We start from the raw sequence: 9,066 nt of genomic DNA, 5'->3' as shown, positions 1-9,066 counted from the left end.
TAGATGATTACCTTTTGATTGTTGCAAGAATCTTCAAGCTTTGAGAGCCTAGTATCACAAATGTAATACCTATAATCGATCACAAACACCAAGACAAGAAGGATAATCTTGGAGAGAGGATATGGAGGCACAAAATTGGCTCTAAGGACTCTAGGGTTCTTTTGATAGCCGATTTTGGATGCCCTAGGGGTCCTTATATAGCTGTGCTGCTAGGGTTTCAATGAAAACCCTAATTGGATAACTTAGGCCTTAAGCAGTCCAATGGAACATTCTTGAATGAGCCTTGGATGATTTCAAAGTGGGCTTCCACCCTAATTTCGTCCATCCCCTTAATCCACAAGTTTCATAGCCCAAAATCCAATTATCTTTTAATTGCAATTCCAGTCCCCTAAGTTCAATTAATCTTTTTTGATCACAGAATTAATTTCTTAATTAATTCTTGATCAATATTAATCAACTAATATGATTTCTCTTTTAATATATTGTTCTTATAATATATTAATAAACCATAATAACCTCTTTCTCCATTAATCATCCAGTCAAGTTGTTTTGGTGAAGGCAACCCAAAAGGACCATGCTAAAACCGGGTCAAGTACATACCAAATATAGATATGGACTTAGACACTAATCCAACAGTCTCCCACTTGTATAAGTCTAATAACTATAAATGCAAGTACGAATTCAAAATCCGCTTAGCAATTGTAGCTCTCGAAAGCTGTTGTCGAACTCTGACACGTCCTTCAATATATCGTGCGGACAATTACATGGAACATAGTCATACTCATTGTCCAGCAGTTTGTTTGTCGATCTCTGATTTGTCTGACATAGAACTTAATTGAACACATCAACTTAGTCCTGACTGGGCCCGACACATAAGTCAAACCAAATCATCGAGGTGCCCATATATCTCTTTTACCCTCTTAGGATAAAAGGAACAGATAAACTTCGATTTATATGTATTTACTATTCAGTCATTAAATCATGCACAACAATGCGTTTTATAACATCAAGTTACTGATGTGTTTACGCATCATCAATGCACAACCAACTCGCAAACAATAAACCATACATCTAGGTTTAAATACCATATGATATTATCGTCTTACGATCACTCGTGATAAATTCCATGAAGTGATACAAGTAAGCGTGGGTTTAATCCAATGCTCAAACCTTATTTCATAAGCACTCATGAATGTTAAAGAAAACTTTTGCTATGTCTAATACACTTTAGACAGTCTACAACCAATTCATGACAGTCTTCATTCATATCTACTTCCAACATATGAACTACTGTGGACTGTTCGAATAATCTTATTATTCAAGAAGTCAAAACATGCAAAGTGAAACAATAGGTAAATAATTAACACAAGATAGTAAATCTACTTATAAATAATACTCCTTTATTTAATCATCAAATGTTAATTACAATTTATCTATTACACGTTTCGAAACTATCTAATCTAAACTAATATCGTCCTTCAGCCCAATGCTCCTAGCGTGCTGCAAGTGCTTCAACCTACTCAGTCCCTTCGTGAGGGCATCTGTTGGGTTATCTTCTGACGATACCCTCTTTACTACGAGGAGTCCCTCTTCTACCCGATGTCTGATGAAGTGGTATTTCCTGTCGATATACCTGGATCTGCCATGATTCCTCGGTTCCTTGGTCAAGGCAACCGCACCTTCATTATCACAGAAAATTTCCATAGGCTCCTTTATGGATGGAACAACTCCAAGGTCTCCGATGAAGTTCTTCAACCATATTGCCTCCTTCGACGCTTCGCTCGCTGCTATGTACTCTGATTCACACGTTGAATCAGCTACGGTTTCCTGCTTGGAACTTTTCCAAGTCACTGCTCCTCCATTTAGGGTAAATACCCAGCCTGACTAAGATCGATAATTATATCGGTTTGTTTGAATACTGGCGTCACTATACCCTCGTACCCTTAAATCATCACTCCCACCGAGGATAAGAAACCATTCCTTGGTCCTCTGAAGGTACTTAAGAATACTATTGACTACGCTCCAATGGGCTCTACCAGGGTTCCCTTGATATCTGCTGACCATGCTCAAAGTGATGGCCACATCAGGGAGAGTACAAGTCATAGCATACATGACCGATCCAACTACGGAAGCGTAAGGTACTCGACTCATTTCCGCTATCTCGGCCTTAGTACTCGGGCTCTGAGTCTTACTCAACTTGTTATTGCTTTGGATTGGTAACTCTCATTTCTTGGAATTCTCCATACTAAAACGTTTTAGTACCTTATCCAAGTAAGTATCTTGACTAAGTCCTATTAGTCTTTTACTCCTCTTTCTCACTATCCTTATTCCCAGAATATAGGCAGCCTCTCCGAGGTCCTTCATAGCGAAGCACTTCCCAAGCCAGGACTTAACCTCCTGCAGGGTCGGGATGTCGTTTCCTATGAGTAGTATGTCATCTACATACAATACGAGGAAGCTAACTATACTCCCACTGGCTTTGACATATACACAAGACTCATCCTCTCTTAGCAGGAAGCCAAACTCTTTGACTTTCTCATCGAAACAAATATTCCATCTGCGAGATGCTTGTTTCAATCCATAAATGGATTTCTCAAGCTTACACACTCTATTAGGATGCTCTGCATTGACAAAACCCTCTGGCTGACTCATGTAAACATCTTCAACCAACTTTCCATTAAGGAAAGCGGTTTTGACATCCATTTTTCATATTTCAGGGTCATGAAATGCAGCAATGGCTAGTATTACCCTAATAGACTTTATCTTCGCAACTGGTGAGAAGGTCTCATCATAGTCAACTCCAGAAGTTTGAGTAAAGCCCTTCGCAACCAATCGCGCCTTATAAGTGTGTACCTTCCCATCCATGTCGGTCTTCTTCTTGAAGATCCATTTGCACCCGACCGTTTTACGACCTGGAACATTGTCAACCAAATTCCAAAACTTGGTTGTCATACATGGACTGAATCTCGCTATCTATAGCCTCTTTCCATTTTGCAGACTCCAGGCCTGCCATGGCTTCCTTGTAGCTGTTAGGTTCATCCAAATTTACTAGTGTACTATCACTAATAAAAGTATCACCCTCACTTGTTATTTGAAAACCATACAACACAGGTGGAACACTAACTTTACTGGAACATCTAAGAGGTAAGGACTCGTCAATCGGTTCAACAGGAGTTTCGTCCTCAGGTTGAATTCTAGTGTTAGAGGTTCCTTCATCGTTCGATTCTTGAAGCTCTTCAAGATCGATTTTCCTTTCACTGTCTCCTTGGATTATAAGTTCTCGCTCTCTTAAAACCCCTCTCCTCGCAATGAAGACAACATTGTCACTCGGTCTATAGAAGAGATAACCAAAGGACTTCTGTGGATAGCCGATGAAAATACACCGCTCACTACGAGGTTCGAGCTTGTCGTGAGTCTCTCAACTTACGAAAGCCTCGCAACCCCAAACCTTGATATGTGCCAATAAGGGAGCTTTCCCTGTCCACATCTCGTGAGGTGTTTTGGCAACCTTCTTTGTAGGGACTAGGTTAAGGATATGGGCGACAGTCTCTAAGGCATACCCCCAGAATGAGATAGGTAACGAAGCACGACTCATCATGGAACGAACCAAGTCCAACAAGGTTCGATTACGCCTCTCAGCCACACCATTCAACTGTGGTGTCCTAGGTGGCGTCAATTGCGAAACGATTCCGCATTCCTTGAGGTAGTCGTGGAATTCAAGACTAAGGTACTCTCCACCTCGATCGGATCGAAGCATCTTGATTTTCATGCCCAACTGATTCTCCACTTCTTGCTTGAACTCTTTGAATTTTTCAAAAGTTTCTGACTTGTGCTTGATTAAGTAGATATAACCATATCTGCTATAATCATCGGTGAAAGTCACATAGAAGCGGCTTGTAACCCTTGTGGTGGATCTAAAGGGCCCACACACATCGGTGTGTATGAGATCCAATAAACCCTCACCCCTTTAACAAGTACCAGTGAAGGGTGACTTGGTCATCTTTCCAAGTAAACAAGACTCGCACACGTCATCGTCCCTAAGGTCGAATGACTCCAACACTCCATCCTTTTGGAGTTGGTCTATGTGTTTCTTGTTTACATGTCCAAGACGACAATGCCACAAGCATGCTTTATCCAAATCATTGGAAGAATCAATATACAACACATCATTTCCTAAATTGTCTACAACCATCACAGTTTCATATATTCCATTACAAGGAAATGCTTCAAAATAGAAAACACCATTAAAGAAAGCATTAATAGAACCTTTTTCGTTATCAAACGAAAATCTAATACCTTGTTTATATAAACCATGAAAAGAAATGATGTTTCTTTCCATCTTTGGCGAATAGCAACAATTATTCAACTCTAGTCCTAACCCACTACTAAGTACTAAAGAGTAAACTACAATCTTGGTGACAGGCGACACTCTTCTGTTCCCCATGATCAAGTTTATCTTCCCATGCTCCACATCCCTATTTCTTCTTAGGCCCTGCAAATCAGAACAAATGTGAAAACCACATCCTGTATCAAGAACCCAAGAAATAGCATGCGATGAGTTATTGGATTGAATAGTATAGGTACCTGCGTAGGATGGTTTTATCTTTCCATCCTTGATGTCCTGCAGATACTGATGGGTTTTGAGAATTCTAATACTTCCTAAGTGTACATGCAACCCTAATAACCTTGGATCTATTTTTGTCTAATTATCATGCAAAGTTGAATTCCAAGGTTATATTCCTATCTAGCATACATGGGGAACAAATTTTAACTTGCATGAAAGATAGAATAACTTACCTTGTTGTTGCTTATGATCCTTGAAACCTTGTGAGCCTAGCACCCCAAGTGTGATGCCTCAAATGCTTCACACAACACCAAATGCTTTTGGAATGACTTTAGAGAGAATACACACTTCTAAAATCGGCCTAGCCCTCTTGTTTCTTATGTGTTGCCGATTTTGGTGGAGAATGGGTTTCTTATATAGTGTTGACACATCTAGGGTTACACCATGTAAACCCTAATGTGTCATGACTCTTCATTTCCATGACCCATGGGTTTGTAACTCCCATGGAGCATCCTATGGGTGGAACCCAACTTGATAATCCATGGAGCCTCTTAGCCCACTATATAAGATATGGAAGATTTACATAATCTACCCATATATTTAATTAGTTATCTTTTGATCACTTAATTAATTCTAAATTAATTCTTGATCAAACTAATTAAATAATATTATTAATATATTAGAACTTATAATATATTAATAAACCATAAGTGTTATTTCTCTCATTTTAGTTTATCCAATTGCATGGTGCCATGCAACCCAAATGGACCATGCCGGGTCGGGTCAAGTACATACATGAAATAGTTATGGACTTAGACACCTTATCCAACAGTCTCCCACTTGGATAAGTCTAATAACTATAACTGCAATACTTCAGGAACCGATCGGCAATCGTAGCTCTTTCAAGGTCTCTCGGAACTGAGAAGATGATGATACGCCATTTAAGATAAGTGATCATATAATCCTCTGTTCTAGATATCAGCCGGACAAATACATGGAACAATGTCTTACTTATTATCCAGCAGTTTGTTTCCCGATTTCCGATTTGTTTGACAAAGAACTTAATTGAACACATCAACTTAGTTCTGACCGGGCCCGACACATAGGTCAAAAAAAATCATCGAGGGGCCCAGATATCAGCTTCTAATCCAAGAAGGAACAGATAAACTTTGACTCATATGTTTGTTCTACTACTCATTGAATTATACACAAGAGCACGTTTTATAACATCGAGTTACCAATGCGTTTTCGTACAATCAATGCATAACCAACTCATAAGTAACAAATCATATATCTAGGTTTGAAGACTTATATGATATTACCGTCTCACGATCACTCGAGATAAATTCCATGAAGTGATTCCAGTGAGCGTGGGTTGAGTCCAATGCTCAGAACTTATGAGCACTCATGAGTGTTGTAGCCATGTCCAACAACTTAGACCTCTGCAACCAATCATGACAGTCTTGATTCATACCTACTTCCGACATATGACCGACTGTGGAGGTTCGAATAATATGATATACCAAACATAATTATTCTGGAAGTCAAAACATGCAAAAGAAATATAGTAAACGATCGACAAGAGATAGCAACACTTTACTCATAAATAAAACACCTTTTATTCATCATCTAATGTCAATTACACTTTACAAATTTCAAGGTTATCTAACTACTAAATCTAATATCATCCTTCAGCCCTATGCTCCGAGCATGCTGGAGATGCTTAACCCGAGTCAGTCCCTTCGTCAGGGGATCTGCTGGATTCTCATCCGATGATACCCTCTTTGCCATGAGGAGTCCTTCTTCTATTCGATGTCTGATGAAATGGTATTTTCTGTCGATGTGTCTGGATCTCCCGTGATCCCTTGGTTCCTTGGCTAAGGCAACTGCACTTTCACTATCACATAAAATTTCCATTGGCTCTTTAATAGCTGGTACAACTCCAAGGTCTCCAATGAAGTTCTTCAGCCATATCGCCTCCTTTGCTGCCTCCCTAGCTGCTATATACTCTGATTCGCAAGTTGAATCAGCCACTGTCTCTTGCTTGGAACTCTTCCAAGAAATTGCTCCTCCGTTTAACGTAAAGACCCAGCCTGACTGAGAGCGGAAATTATCCCTATCAGTCTGAAAGCTAGCATCACTATACCCTACAACTCTCAAGTCTTCACTCCCACCGAGGGTAAGGACCCAGTCCTTAGTCCTCCGTAGGTACTTGAGGATATTCTTTACCGCAGTCCAGTGTGCCTTGCCAGGGTTCCCCTGATACCTGCTAACCATGCTCAAAGAAAAGGCTACATCCGGTCGAGTACACATCATAGCATACATGATCGATCCTACAGCTGAAGCATAAGGTATTCAACTCATTTCTGCTATCTCAGCCTCAGTACTAGGGCTTTGTGTCTTACTCAATCTGGCGTTACTCTGGATGGGTAACTCTCCTTTCTTGGAGTCCTGCATGCCGAATCTCTTCAACACCTTATCCAAGTAAGTACTCTGACTAAGTCCAATTAGTCTTTTACTCCGGTCTCTCAATATCCTTATCCCTAGATTATAGGCAGCTTCTCCTAGGTCCTTCATAGAGAAACACTTCCCAAGCAAGGACTTAACTTCCTGCAGAGTTGGGATGTCATTTCCTATGAGTAGTATGTCATCCACATACAATACCAAAAAGCTAACTATACTCCCACTAGCCTTGACATATACACAAGATTCATCTTCACTCCTAGAAAAGCCAAATTCCTTGACTTTCTCATCAAAGTAAAGATTCCATCTGCGAGGTGCTTACTTTAACCCATAAATGGATTTCTCAAGCTTACACACTCTATTAGGGTACTCTGTGTTGACAAAACCCTCTGGCTGACTCATGTAAACATCCTCAGCCAACTTTCCATTAAGGAAAGTGGTTTTGACATCCATTTGTCATATTTCATAGTCATGAAATGCGGCTATGGCTAACAGAACCCTAATAGACTTAATCTTGGCCACTGGAGAAAAGGTCTCATCATAATCAACTCCCGGAGTTTGTGAGAAACCCTTTGCAACCAGTCGTGCCTTATAAGTGTGTACATTACCATCCATGTCAGTCTTCTTCTTGAAGATCCATTTGCACCCTACAGTCTTACGACCTGGTACATTCTCAACCAAGTTCCAAACTTGATTGTCATACATGGACTGTATCTCGTTGTCCATTGCCTCTTTCCACTTGGCTGACTCAGGGCCTGCCATGGCTTCCGCGTAACTGTTAGGTTCATCCAGACCTATCAGTGTCTCATCACTGATAAGTGTATCACCTTCCGCAGTAATATGGAATCCATAGTAATGCTCGGGTGCATTCCTAACCCTTGTGGAACGCCTCAGAGGTACAGACTTGTCAATTGGCTCAACAGGAGTTTCCTCCTCAAGTTGAGTGCTAGGGTTTGAAGTTCCTTCACCACTTGACTCTTGAATTTCTTCAAGGTCAACTTGCCTCCCACTGTCTCCTTGGCTTATGAACTCTCTCTCTCGAAAGAAAGCCCTCCTAGCTACAAAGACCACATTCTCACTAGGTCTGTAGAAGAGGTAACCAAAGGATTTCTGTGGGTAGCCGATGAAAATACACCTCTCACTTCGAGGTTCGAGCTTATCATGAGTCTCGCGTCTAACGAAAGCCTCGCAACCCCAAATCTTAATGTGGTCTAGTTTGGGTACTTTACCAGTCCACATCTCATGAGGAGTTTTGGCAACTTTCTTTGTGGGAACTAGATTAAGGATATGGGCGGCAGTCTCTAAGGCATACCCCCAAAATGAGATTGGTAGCGAAGCTCGACTCATCATGGAACAAACCATATCCAACAAGGTTCGATTACGCCTCTCAGCTACACCATTCAACTGCGGTGTCCTGGGAGGTGTCAATTGTGAGACAATCCCACATTCCCTAAGATAGTCGAGGAACTCTGAACTAAGATACTCACCACCTCGATCGGATCGAAGCATCTTAATGTTCCTGCCCAATTGATTCTCGACTTCCTGTTTAAACTCTTTAAACCTCTCAAAAGTCTCTGACTTATGCTTGATTAAGTAGACATATCCATATCTACTGTAATCATCAGTAAAAGTCAAATAATAACGATTAGCATCCCTTGTGGCATGTTTGAAGGGCCCACACACATCCATGTGTATAAGATCCAAACCTTCACCCCTCTCACAAGAGCCTGTGAAGGGTGACTTTGTCATTTTTCCAAGTAAGCATGATTCGCAACTATCATCTGACTTTAGGTCAAATGACTCCAATACTCCATCCTTTTGGAGTTGGCCTATGCGTTTCTTGCTTATATGTCCAAGACGACAATGCCATAATGATGCTTTATCCAAGTTATTATCATTAACAGAATCAATACACAATACATTATTTCCTAAGTTATCAACCACAGATACAGTTTCATACACACCATCACAAGGTAATGCTTTAAAATAAAGAACATTATTAAAGAAAGCATTAATCGAACCAACTTCATTATCAAATG

Source organism: Lactuca virosa, chromosome 8 (assembly GCF_052849685.1).
Source record: "Lactuca virosa cultivar CGN04683 chromosome 8, Lactuca_virosa_CGN04683_v6, whole genome shotgun sequence".
Lineage (NCBI taxonomy): Eukaryota > Viridiplantae > Streptophyta > Magnoliopsida > Asterales > Asteraceae > Lactuca > Lactuca virosa.
This window is presented reverse-complemented; position numbering follows the sequence as displayed.